This window comes from Grus americana, chromosome 4, assembly GCF_028858705.1.
Source record: "Grus americana isolate bGruAme1 chromosome 4, bGruAme1.mat, whole genome shotgun sequence".
In the NCBI taxonomy this organism is placed as follows: Eukaryota; Metazoa; Chordata; class Aves; order Gruiformes; family Gruidae; genus Grus; species Grus americana.
Window position 1 is genome coordinate 35,924,005 of NC_072855.1, and position 13,244 is coordinate 35,937,248.

Below are 13,244 nucleotides of genomic sequence, written 5' to 3' on the forward strand. Positions count from 1 at the left end.
AAAGATGCCGTAGGAGCCGACGGTCCTCCAGCAGCACCCGAGAGAACCTTTAGCACCGCAACCACCCGCCATCGAAACGATCCACCGGTTCCCCGGGATGAACGGGGCGCGGGGGTTCGGGGAAGAAGGGGCTAACCGGGCTAACCGGCTACCGGGGTCGGGGCGGGGGGGAAGCGCCGTGCCGTGCCGTGCCGTGGCGATGACGGGCGCAGCGCGCTTCCGCGCCCGCCGCCGCAGCCCTGCCCCCGCCGCCTGCGCGGCCGGCCCGGCCCGGCGGAGAGGCGGGGGGATTTCCAAGCGCCGGCGGCCTCGCCGCTTCCTCTCCTTGTTTTGCTTTCGATCTGGACCTTTCTCCGCCCGGGCGGAGGCAGTTAACTTTTAGTTTTGCTCCCGCGATTATTCAGCGCCTGTTTTCATTTCCATTTCGCGTCCCCTGGCAACGGCGGTAACCTTGAGGAATTATATAAGGGCCGCGAAAACGGGCCGGCAAGGTAATTCTTTATTTTTTACCATTTAATTTTTTAATTTCTGAAATAATTTTAATTTTTTTTAAAATTATTTTTCGCATTGCTGCTGTTTTCGCGTACGGGGCGGCGGGGCTCCCGGGGAGATGCGCATCGGTTTAAAAACAAAAGGTCGGGCTGTAGCGGCCGGGGCCGAGCCCGGTTCCGCCGTTGCATTTGGGCACGGGCACGGGCACGGTCGGGGGAGGGGGGGGGGGGGTAAAGGCGGCGGGTTGCGGCGGAGATGGGGCGGGGGGGTACCCGCCGCTTCCCGGGTGGGGATCTCCGGCGCCAAGACAAAGGCGGGGGCGTTGGATCTGGAGGGCCAGGGCGCGGCGCGGGCCGGGTCGGGGGCCCCCGCACTTGTTGCGGGCCTGGAGGCTGCCGGTAACCCCGGTAAGGGGGGGGGCCGGGGGGGGTCGCGGCGGGGGCGCCGCGCGGGCGGGCAGTGGGGCTGCGGGAGGGGGTCGCCCTGTGAGGGGGGGTCTCTGCCCCCGAGGGTGCCTCGGGCCGCGCGGGCGGGGGAGGGGCGGGCGCGGAGGGGGCGGGGCCTCTTCCAGAGGCCCCGCCCCCTCCGCGCCCGCCCCTCCCCCGCCCCGCGGACGGTCCGTTACACAAGCGGCGGGGCGGCGCCTTTGCGGTTCGCCCGCTGTGGCCTCCGCCTCTCCCCGTCCCGTCTTCAGCGGGTTAAAGCCCACCCCCCCCCGGGATGGCGGCTGAGGCGCTCGGTGGTGGTGGTGGTGGGTGTCCTGTCCCTGTGAGGGGATGGCACCAGCGGTGCGGAGGGAGGATGGGTAGGCGCGTCACAGACGGAGCGGGCTCTGAGGGGCGGTTAGGCCGCCGCGGGTGGGTTCGTTGGGACCAGCGGAAGGAGGAAGTCCTGTGAAGTGCTGCACAGGGCAGGCCGCTGATGGGCGGCGGTGTTTCCTCGCTCCTGTGCAGCAGGCCTTTCCGCCTCTGTATCTAGATCTTAAAGTAAACACACCTCTAGGAAGCAAGCATTTCTGGGTGGGTTCTTTGGTTTGTTTTTTTTTCTTTTTTTTCACCTTGCTGTATGGTGTCAATGAATCCAGCGTTAGCAAGCGTGTCATTAGAACACTTTAACAGCCTTGAACTGCGCTCTCCGTTCTGTTTTTTGCAGGAATAGTCTCTTTTCTTGTGGGTACAGGCAGCACTGCCGTGTTGTGGCTCGTTGTGTGGCAGTTTGCCTGCTCCACGCCAGCAAGTGGAGGGCCAAGCCCTGGACATCTTCCTCCAGAGGAGATTTATGAAGAGAGGTTTTGTTTCTGTGTAGTGTGGAGGGTCCAATTCCAAGCATCTCGCAATGTCTGGGGGTCAAAGTTGCAAGTGCTTGAAGAATTGGATCCCTCGGCCCAGGTTCCCTGAGATATCTAGATCTTTAGTTCCCATTCTGATTAGTGTGAGCACCTAAACAGCAAAGTGTTTGAGGCTTATTTATTTAGACACAGTGCTCAGATAAAGGAGTTTCAGAGTGCAGAACTTTGTTCCTTGTTAGCGTGTGGTTGTAATTTATAGCCCAGCTTACCGTGCTAAGATCTTGCAGGCAGCGGTCTCTTGAACGTAGGAGCCGTTGTAAACTACAACCTCAGTTTCTGGAGATGAAATATGGCATGTTTAAGTTTATAGTTATTTTATTTAAGTCTTAATGGGTTTGCATATAATAACCTTTGCAGAATGCCTGCGTTAGTACCATAAAAAGAGAGTTGAGTAGCGACATTTAAATTCACCCTAATACGGAAACGGTGACATAATTATAAAAGTAGCAGAATTGTTCTGTGAGGCAGATGGTTTCCGTCTGAATAGCAATCTTTCTGTGCTACCAGCCCCTTCGGAGACATGGGTGTCCTTCTCTGGCCCCTGCTGGTAATGTCCCACAGGAGAATTACTTCACATACCCCTTGTGCGCCGCAGTTCCTTTTCACTGCTGAATGGTGGTGAAAGGTCTGAGAGTGCCGACTCCTTTGACATGGTATTGCTTTATCGTGGTCATGTGACACGCTGCAGTTGTTCAGCTAGGTACAGGCGTGGCAAGGTGTCAGTCTGCTGGCCCCGGTGTTATCCCTCTGAGGCTGGGGGTCCCAGCTGGTCAGCAGGGGCAGTTAGAGCGGTCAGCCATTATATTTGACACGTATCTTTGCTGTGCCACACAGTTACCTGCTGACTACAAAAGTGACAGATTTCAGAAGATGTCATGTCGGTCTCTGGAGAAGAGCTGTTCATCACAGGCCACGTTACATAGAAAGGGGTAGCCAGAAGGTATGAGAAGTAACATACGGGCTGTTAGGAAGGGGGTTAAAGACCCCAATCTCTGTTGCATGGAGGTCTTTGATATGTGAGACCAGGTGGAGTTAGAGAGAGGCAGAGCCTTAATGCACAGCTGAGAAAATGATGCAGAAAAAAAGGAGCTAAGATTCAAGAGGAAATGGAAAAACTTTTGGAATAGAGTCTACATTAGAAGAATGGGCTTTATGAAAATACATTAGCAGCCAGGCTACGTTTGCCTTAAATAAAATCATATATTTATTTATATGTATTATGTCTATATTAATGTAAGTTTAAAATCCAAAGAGTGGGGAAAAGCTGACAGGTGAAGAACATAAAGTTTGTTGTGACACATCCTCTCTTTAAGAGCAGCATCATCCCCATGGTATTAAAACTGGTATTAAAACATCTCCATGATATAATACTTGGAGTATCAGAAAATTTGTGGAAGCTCAGATACTGCAGAGACTGCCTACAGATGGCATAGAGAGGACAGAGCGTCTTGCCTGTGTATGACGTGGGATACTTTTTGTTAAAGAGGAAATAAGTGTTTTGGGAAGTAACACAGTATTTTATGAATTGATGTTCTAGGCCTGTATAGGAAGAGTAGAGATTAGGGTTATATGACTGTCTGCCCAACTAAGATGTTGACAACTGTCATATATTAAGGGAGAGTAGCAAAGCTACACAAGTAGGCAACACGATGATAATGGGAGGCTTCACTTGCCCCCATGTGGGTTATGTCATGCTCCAACATGAAATTTGCCCAGGTGCTGACTTTTTAGATGCCAAAACCCCCTACTTCCTAGGTGTAGCTTGTAAGGGTACTCTGTGTGTAGCAACTCTGGACGAGGTCCTGGCCAGCAAGAATTGAGTTCAAAATTTCATGTTAAAAATGCCAGCCAGCTATGCCGTGACAGTGATGTGCTTAGACTCAGTGTTGCTTCAGGAGCAGTGAAGCCAAGGGTTGTTGTGGCAGTGTTTCATTTTCCAAAGTAAATCTTCATAAAGCAAGGAAAAAAATGCATAAAACGGTGAGAGGCAGCCAAAAGTGTAAAATACTTGCAGGTGGCATGTAATTCTTCAAAGATGCTATAGTAAAGGCTCGGAGCAATCGCAGAGTATCTGTCAGAAATATCAAAAAAGCTGAGCAGGCTGACAAGCAAAGTAAAGGAGCTCGGTAGAAGTAAAATGACATCTTTTAAAAGAAGTTAAAGTTTTCTCTCCAAATGGGAAAGAAAAAAAAATCTGTGTTAAACACAATAAGGTAGGCCAAAAAAAGTCATGGAACAAGTTGCTAAAGGCATGAAAACAATTAGTAAATCTTCTTTGAAACACATCAAAAGCAGGAAGCCTGCTGATAAGTGATCCATGTGTAGAAGGAGTGCCCAAGGAAGATAAAGTCATAGCAGAAGAGTGAAACAAATTCTTTGAGCCTTGCTTCACTGAGGAAGAGTTTAAGGAGATTCCCTTCCAGTAGGCTTTTTCTTTTTTTAAGGAGTGAGCATGTTGGAGGATTTCTCCCAAATTGAAGTGCCTGTAAGAGAGGGTATCAGAACGAACCATTGAGAAGGATGAAGCAGATGGCAGGAGGTGATACTTGCTGAAGAGTTTTGAAGGAACTTAAAATATGAAATTGCTGATACATTGCCTGTTGTGTGTAACTTGCTGTGTAGGCCTGCCTTGGTGCTCCAGGAGTAGAAAGTGACAAATGAGCGGTCAGTTTTTCAGGGTTTCTGGGGAGACTGAGAATTCCAGGGTGGTCATTTCTGTTTGCTTGTTTATTTGCCAGGGATTAGTGAATGGCGTGAGTGAACACGGATATAAATGTGATACATTGACAAAGACTAGGCCTTACTTTTGTTGAGGAGGAGTTGTGCACTGCGAGTCTTCTGGAGTTCTCTAAAGGGATTGCTGAGCTGTTGGTGAGGTCTGGTAGATACAGTCCTTCTTAAAGCGGGGCCAGTTTCAAAGTGGGGTCAGATTGCTTTGGGTCATATGGTCACGGTCAGTTTGCTCAATGAAAAGAGGCTGCCAGTTGTGTGTCGTCTGTCCCTGTCCCCTCCTTCCCCCACCCCCAAGTCTGCCCAGGGTCTATACTGTTCAATGGATGGAGGAAGGGAGGGGTGCTGATGTGACAAGTTTACTGGTTGTATTAACTCATTCCGAGCAGTAAAATCCCGAAGGCTGAACCACAAAGACTATAGAAGGATCTCATCTTGAAAGTCCAGATGTAAGTTTGGAAATGAAATTCAGTACAGACCAATGTAAGTGTAATGTACGTGGAAGGGAATGCAATCTTTCTGTACACAAGGATGAAGTTTGAACTGACTTTTTACTGAGGAAAAGATCATACAACACAGATAATCCTATGAAAAAATAAGCTCTGTGCCCAGAAGCAGCTAAGGAGAGGGCAGGTTAAGAATTATTAAGAAGGAGTAAAAAAAAAAGAAAACACTGTCATGCCACTCTAAATCCGTGTTGCTCCCCTCTCCTGAACAGTGAATAGTGTTAAAGGTTTTTGTTCCCCTATCTCAAAAGGGATGTAGTGAAAGTTGATGAGCTACAGAGAAGGGCATCAAAGATGATCAACAGTATGAAAGAGCTTTTCTGAAAGAGTGGGTATCCTGGAAAAGAAGGGACTGAAGAGAATGTGGGGATGTTCTTTATAATCATTAGTGTCATGAAGAAAGTGAATTAGTAACAGTACAGATAAGATAAATGCGACCCAAATAAAACAATTGGGAGGCAGCTTCAAAACAACGGGAGGTGTTTGTTCTGCAATACATAAATTGTGTTGCTCATGGCCACTTTGTGTGTGTCAGGAGTTTATGGGGGTTCCTGAGTGAATAGGCAGTCTGTGGGAGAGAAACTTGCTGTGCAACTTGGCAGTCAGAACAGTTCAATATCAAATTTCGGGCGCTGACTGCCCACAAAGAATTATTGCAGATGCTGATCAAGAATTATTTCTGAAAACTGCAAATAGAAACCTTCTCCACTGAGAAGCATAAGCTACGGTCTGTTTGTAGATAACAGAGAGAAGCAAGACTGTGTGTTGCCCTTTGTTAATGTCAATCCTGTGGCACAAGATTTTATGAAACTTGCAGCAAAAAATGTTTCTATGGTGATCCTGTTTAATCTGTGCTTGTAACCTTTGGACTTGTTAACCTGACACAACTTACAGTCAGGTTAAGTGCATCCTGTATGCATTTAACATTGCATGGGAGTGGTACCCCAGCAAAATTCCTCTGATTTTTGCAGTATTAGAACCTCAGCTTATATCTTGCAGATCTTACATTGAAAGTCACAGTCCATTGTAAGTAAAAAGGTAAAACTAATCACGTGTTACTCTTTTCGTGGGACTCTTACTTATCTCTGTGACTCCTTCATAAAGATTGCCCTTTTGAAACTCAGTTCTTCAAAGGCCTACAATGATTGTGATATTGAGGGCATAAACCATAAGGTAGTGTTTACAGAAGTTTTGTTATAGCTTATGCTGCTATAAACTATGATTAATGTAACATATTTTCTGGTTTGTCCTTCGAGATAACAAGTGCAAAAGCAAAACAAAAAATAAGCCAGAAATGTTCTGGGTGCAGTGAATGAGAGGAACAGATTTATTAAGTTGCATATTCCTCATGTGTGAATAACATTATGGAAAAAATCATTCCGTGTAATTAAATAATTCCTCCTTTTTTTCAGAAGTTTTGTTGGAACTGTATGAAGGTTCTTCCTTGTATTGACTATGTGTGAACTCCTGTGTTAAGTTTAAAATAGATTAAAATAGCCAGAAAGAAAAACCTGGGACCAGCAACTAACAGTTATTAACAGTTAGTGGAAGGGAATGCATGTTAACAGTTAAGAGTACATATCTACATATGTATATAAATTTAAAATTAGATGTTCTGTATATAGCATAAATAATACATTGTACAGCACACATTTCTTACTGATAGACTGTAAAACAGTTTTAAATATTGCTCTTCCAGATAGTGCCAGATATGTTTTCAATTTTGGGGGGGGTTGATGAAAAATTACTGGTTTTGTGAATGAGCTAGGGAGAAAAGAAAGAAGCGGTAAGCAATAATGTTTGTTTTCTTAATGTATAATATACTGTGAGCCTGGCTTTGTGTATATTGGAAATTTTCTGACCCCTTTGCTTGGGGGCAGATTGCAACAAATGTACAGCAGTCTTTAGTACAAGGCGGACGTTTTATCTTGTTGCAGCTTGGATGCAGGCATCCAGGAGCAAATCTGCCTGCATGTGGCATGTCGTTTCACCCAAGGTACAGAACTAAATTCTGACTTTAAATGATTTTAACATTCAGTTGTTGCTATATAGGTTGCTAGCTTTCAAGATGAGCTTGGAAGTAATAATTTCCATATTCTTGTCCCTTAAAAAGTAGAGCAGATTACAGTTTGATAGTTTTTCAGCTGACCTTTAGAGGTTTGGTTTGTAGCCCCCAGCATATCTGATGTTAAGAATGGAGTTAAGCTGTGGTAAAAGCAAAAATATTTACATTTGTCCTTTAGTTTGAACTGCATGTGACAGTGGATGTTGTGTAACCATTTCCCTTTTGCTGTAAAATTATTTTAAGTACTTTTTAATTTAAAGACTTACACGCTTAACATCAATGTAGCACAAAAGGAGGAAGTATTGTTTATGGTTTGTTTTAAGAAAGTCTGAAAGTGTGGTAAAGTTCTGCTTTTTGATGTGTACAGAGGGATATATGTGACTTTAGGAGCTTGATGAATGCACAGAAGACAAAGTCTGTACTGTAATATTCCTAATGGTATTGGGCATTCCTTGACAGCATTACTGCCAAAGCTCTTACAGCTTCATATAAGCAAGATAATGTCTTATGTAGCAGTAACTTTAGGTCTATAAGTGCATTTCCTGCCTATATGTAATATGTATTTGGTGCATGATGTGGACTTTTGTGCATTTGGTGCAATGGCTTCTCTTTTAAGGTGTTTCATTGAATCGTGTAAATGTGCTTTATATAGAATCATAGAACCATAGAATGGTTTGGGTTGGAAGGGACCTTAAAGACCATCTAGTTCCATTCCCCCTGCCATGGGCAGGAACACCCTCCACTAGACCAGGTTGCCCAAAGCCCCATCCAACCTGGTCTTGAACACTTCCAGGGAGGGGGCATCTACAGCCTCTCTGGGCAACCTGTTCCAGTGCCTCACCACTCTAACAGTAAAGAATTTCTTCCTAATATCTAATCTAAATCTGCCCTCCTTCAGCTTAAGGCCATTACCCCTTGTCCTATCACTCCATGCCCTTGTAACCAGTCCCTCCCCAGCTTTCTTGTAGGCCCTTTAGGTACTGGAAGGCTGCAGTTACGTCTCCCAGAACCTTCTCTTCTCCAGGCTGAACAATCCCAACTCTCTCAGCCTGTCTTCATAGGAGAGGTGCTCCAGCCCTCTGATCATCTTTGTGACCCTCCTCTGGACTTGCTCCAACAGGACCATGTTTTTATATTTTCCATATATTTTCCATGTCCATATGCAACTGGGAGATGAATCCAGTGGAAAATACTAAACTACTGAATTTAACTGGATGTGGCATATACATCTGTAAATCAAAATCAAACACCCTCTACCCCCAAACACATTCCAAAATTGTGACAGCATCTTATAAAGTTTATCTAAAATAAAAATAATTCCACAGTAGGAAAAAAAGGCAGGATAGGAGATGAATGTTTTTAAATTACTGAAAGCTTTCCTGCAGGGTCTGTAATCCCAACAGTGTTACATGAAAAAGATGAAAGCAAAACTTGAGGATAAAATTGAAACCAAATATAAACAAAAGTGAAACTGACTCCATTGATTTTCATTTCCCAGTTGGCAAAAATGAAAGAGTAAACACAGAGCAAAGAAACATGAGACCTGAACCTGAAAAATTATTTAAATTTTATTATTTGTTTAATCTGCTGGTAAATTTTTCTTCTGCATGACAGTACTCCTTTAGCAGACTACACAGTAGGTAGTAGGGGTTGCTTTCCCTGGTTTATCTGGGTACCACTTTTCCCACCCAGTGGTCTGGGTGATGGCCCCACAGTACGGGAAGTGGCATTTTGAAACGTTGTAGCAAATGTGTACAGAATGTACAGCGGAGGTGATGACTTCCAGTATGATGAAAGCGAGTCATTCAGCTGGTAGGTGCGCTTGAAAGTTATTCGTGTTGAGATATGAATTGCTAATAGGATCAGGTATAAAATATGTGGTGGGCTTTTTTTTGCTCCCCCCACCTTTGGGGTCGTCCACTTAGATCTAGGTCAGATCAATAGTAACCAAAAGATGTTATCTGATGTCAGCTTTGCTGATGACATGAAATGACTGCACATGGTTTCACTCCATTTCCACAGATCAGTCAGCAGCTAGAAGGTCCTTTTTGACCTTGAGAACTAGCTGGTGAATTAGTCAAAAGATAGCCAAAGATTGTATGGCTGCGGAATCTCGAATGAATATCCTTCTCATATGTAGAGACACATGCTCCTGGGCTGTATTGACCAAAAGGTTGGTTGGGTGTTGAGGAGAAGCTTGGACAATCGCTGCTCTGATGAAGCTGTACTAGGGTGAAATGAAAGACGCTAATTCCAGAGGTCTAATTCTCACACTTTGCAAACGTTGCATTCGAGCATATCCGAACTAAATTCTTTGGATGCCAAAACTGTTCTGGAGATTTGAGATTGATGAAGGAAGCTGATGAAGACTAGCTTTGTTTAGTTTAATAATATTTATCCATCTTAGATGAGAAGTGAAGATGAGTTCAGTGTTCTCACTTTAGCTCAGTAGTATTTTAGGAAACTTCCAAGATAGAAATAGCTGCTGCAGATCAGAAATTGAGGCTGTCTCATTGCTGTTGGTCTGTGGTCAACACAAAAACTTTAAATTAAGAGCACATTTTGTAACCAATCCTATTAACTATTCATATCTCAACAGGAAAATGAGTTAAGAAGTTCTTGTGTGTCCTGTGTGCCATGGAAAGAGTAGCATTTTTATAAAAAGAATTACATCATACCATTTCAATAAGCGTCAGTATTAAGCATTTAATACTTAGCCCTCTTTAAGCGCAAGCCTTTAAAGTGTATGCACAAAAGAAAGATATTTCTCTGTTAAATTCTCCAGTGTCAAGCAATATCTCTGTAATAACTAATTAAATTTAATTTTTGTGCTCAACACATCTGCTTCTTTCATGGTGCTATTTTTGTAACTGTAAATAAGTGCATGTGACAGACATGTTTGCAGCTTGCAGTGTGGATGATTCAGAGGATCCCAGCCCCCAAGTCTGTGTCTGCTGTGGTCTGTCTGTAAAGCAAAACTCTAAGCAAGCAGGAGAGTGTTTGTTACAAATCTGAAATAGCATATGCTTTTCTTTAATATGTTCTTTTGCAAGTAAAGGAGAAACTGCTTTCTTGAAAGGGGTGGTTTTGGTGCTTGCTGTGAGGTTAAGCAGAGGTAATTTATGTCTTTTGCTCTCAGTTCTGGGTGCTGCGCTAGCGAGTAGAAGTTCGGGTAGCAAAAGTGTAGGTGTGGGTTAGCTATTAACTTCAGTGGCAGAAACTGCCCTTGCCCAGACAATAAAACGAAAGCTTTAAGCAAATATTAAATCGCACTTTAGTGTAGTGTGCAAATAGTTTTTGCTGTGTGTTGCAGAACAGTATGTTATACAAACAAAGGTAGCTGTGAGAAACAAGCCCAATCCGAGCAAGGTGGATTACATCAGGTGCAGGTCATGGCCGGTGAATGTGAAAACTCTTCCTTGAACACATTTCTCAGTGTTAACTATCTGGAATAATTCTTCTGCCTCTCTGAGTGCCTCTAAAATGTCACTGTCTTCTCTGCAATCCTGCCTGAGGGTCACAAGCCACCAGTGTGGGAACACTGAGATTAAGGACTTTTGTTTTATGATGGCTGCTTTGCTTATGTATGGCACCCTATAAAGCACTGACCCTGTACTTAGGCAGAACAATGCTGGACAGGACAGGGAGATGAAGTCTGCCCAGGCTTTAAAAAGTATTTTGACAATTTAAGATCCTGATCTTGCAGATACTTGCATGTGTGATTTTTCCACTGCTTTCAGAGGCACACATGTAGAAAACATGTTGTGCTTGTTAAAAGTTTTAGGGATGTGTCCTGTAAACGTAGTCACAGAGCACGTAAGAGTTGGTTGGTCTAACAGAGCCATGGAGAGACTTTAAGAAATGTTGTTCAGTTGCATCAGTATGATAAAAGAAGTGATTGTTGATAATTGTTTGAGTCTTAATAGCCTTCTAGTTCTCACCAGGCTGGAAAATTCTTTATGAATCAGGTGTCAAATGCTGAGTTTTCCTGACAGCTTTCAAGAACACACAGGGGTTGGCTTCCATGGATACCAGCTGACACAGCTAAGCAGCAGCAGCTATTACGTGTGGGTATTCAGGAGCAGAGTCGTGTGTGAACACTTAATTCCAGAATAAAATTGATTTATTGGGGGATAACCACTCCCCAATGCAAGAAATAAATTATTCCCTGACAACTGTGCTAGCAATTTTCTTGTAAACAAGTCCTTCCCAAACTTGTCTGAGCGAAGTACAGCTCTACTACTGAAAAGTCAACCACCATCTCTCTTCTAGGCAGCTTTTGGGAGAAAAATAGACATCCCAGATACTGAAGACAAGTCTTGAGCAATCATCAGACTTAAAGCTGAAGAAGGAAGTAAATCAGGTAGAATTTATGGCTGCATATGAGACTCCTGGAGGACGTAGCAGGGGAAGAGTTTTGTGTAATCCCATGCTGTTGATTATTGCTTGTATTGTCACCCTGATACCACCAGAATCTGGCATTTCCATCTTCTCTCCAGGCAAGACCTGGGAAACAAATGAAAGAAACCCCCAGGAAAGAAAGTATTCCTTTAAAGTTGAAAGTAAAGCAATCATTTTGTATTGTCACCAGACTTGCAGACATTCATGCATGTGCAGATGATTGTTGTGGTAGGGATGCAGAGATAATCTTTAACAATCTATTTGTTAGAAGCCTGGGCCAAGTTCCCAGCTGATATAAGTCACTGCGATGCCAGAGAAGTGAATGAGCTCAACCACAGACATGGTGTTGTTCAAGTGTAATGATAATGTTCGTCATAGGAGCCAGTGCAAGGGAAATTTTATTGTAGGTATTGAGAGGTTGAAGCGTTGTTTCATTATGGCTAAGTCCAGAAGCAAAAAACCAGCCTTCTGGTTCTAGTTGTGTTAAAATAAGATGGCTTTTCTTCAGTGCACTTCTAGTCTGCAAATCTGAGGGCTACCTTTAATGATGCCTGAGATCACTGCAAAATAACAACTTATGTCTTTGCTGCTGAGGGAGAGTAAGTTTTGCATGGAAACCAAAGGAAGGAGTCTGTTTTGATGTGTAATGTCTGAATCCCAGCCAGGGCATGTTAACACCCTTTGGGTGGAACAGAAATGCTATAGGGCTGATGAAACACACTCTACATACAGTATGAATTCCCATTGTACATTTTCCTGGGCATGTTTATCATAGAATTGTTTAGGTTGGAAAAGACCTTTAAGATCATCAAATCCAACGGTTACCCTAGCACTGCTGAGTCCACCACTAAATGCTGATCTCAATACACGTTTGAGGTATTTGCTGCCTTTGTTTTGTTTGGTTGGGTTTTTTGTTTGGTTGTTTTCAGGGGAATGTGGGATTGATTGGGGTGTGTTTTTGCCCTCTGTCCCTTGAGGACACAAGGGCTTTTCTTCCTTCTGCCTTTGTGTTTCTTTCACAGGAGAGGAGGGCGTGCTGAATGCTTCCCTCCTCCATCTACCTTGCACCTCCCTACAGCCCGAGGTGTGCACAACCTGGCCCCTACCAAGCAGGGGCTCGGGAAGTTGCATAGCTGTTGCTAGCTTGAATCCCTTGCACAGCAGCCTGGGTTCCCAGGTGTTTCAGTGCCCCACAGAGCTTTCCCCCTACCAGCCATGGTGCTGTTGTAGCCCTGCCACTTTTGGTCTGGGAACCTAGGGAAGCAGGTGAAGTATTGCTCCTTGGTTGCCTGTGCAGGTTCTTCCTAATGGCCAGGCCAGTCTGCCCAGGACCTGTGCCATCCCACCCTACCTGCTCTCCAACTCTTGACTTTCCAGCCTGTCTTGATGCAGTTTCCTCCTTCCTGCAGGCACCTGAGCAAATAAGATACCACCTTTCCTGCCCGCAGTGAATTATTTTTCATGGTGATGGACAGGAAGGATATAGCATGTTCATGGCGTCTTTGCTGCCGCCAAAGTGTTAGGAAAGAGCAGGAAAAATACTGCCATTGCTACAGTGTGGATCGAGAGTTACAGCCAACACAAGAGCTGGGTTTGTTTTCCCCATCCCTCCCTGTTCAACAGGGCATCACTCACAGTATTCTTAGGGAACAAGAAAGGCACCATTACATGCAATTAAAAGACCAGAGGGAGTAGGTTTTGC

The 13,244-nt window shown here is 44.4% G+C and overlaps 1 protein-coding gene across 4 annotated transcripts in view; it reads left to right on the forward strand.

Moving 5' to 3' along the window:
• The first annotated feature begins 238 nt into the window (after positions 1-238).
• Positions 239-13,244, forward strand: part of IRF2 (interferon regulatory factor 2) — a 44,054-nt gene continuing 31,048 nt past the window's right edge. For 2 of the 4 annotated variants that reach the window (XM_054825068.1, XM_054825072.1), the window contains exon 1: positions 239-491. The gene's annotated coding sequence lies outside the window, so the exon portion shown is untranslated. Of the gene's footprint in view, positions 492-11,413; positions 11,505-13,244 lie in introns of all 4 variants that reach the window. The other 2 variants (XM_054825069.1, XM_054825071.1) reach the window with 2 other exon arrangements.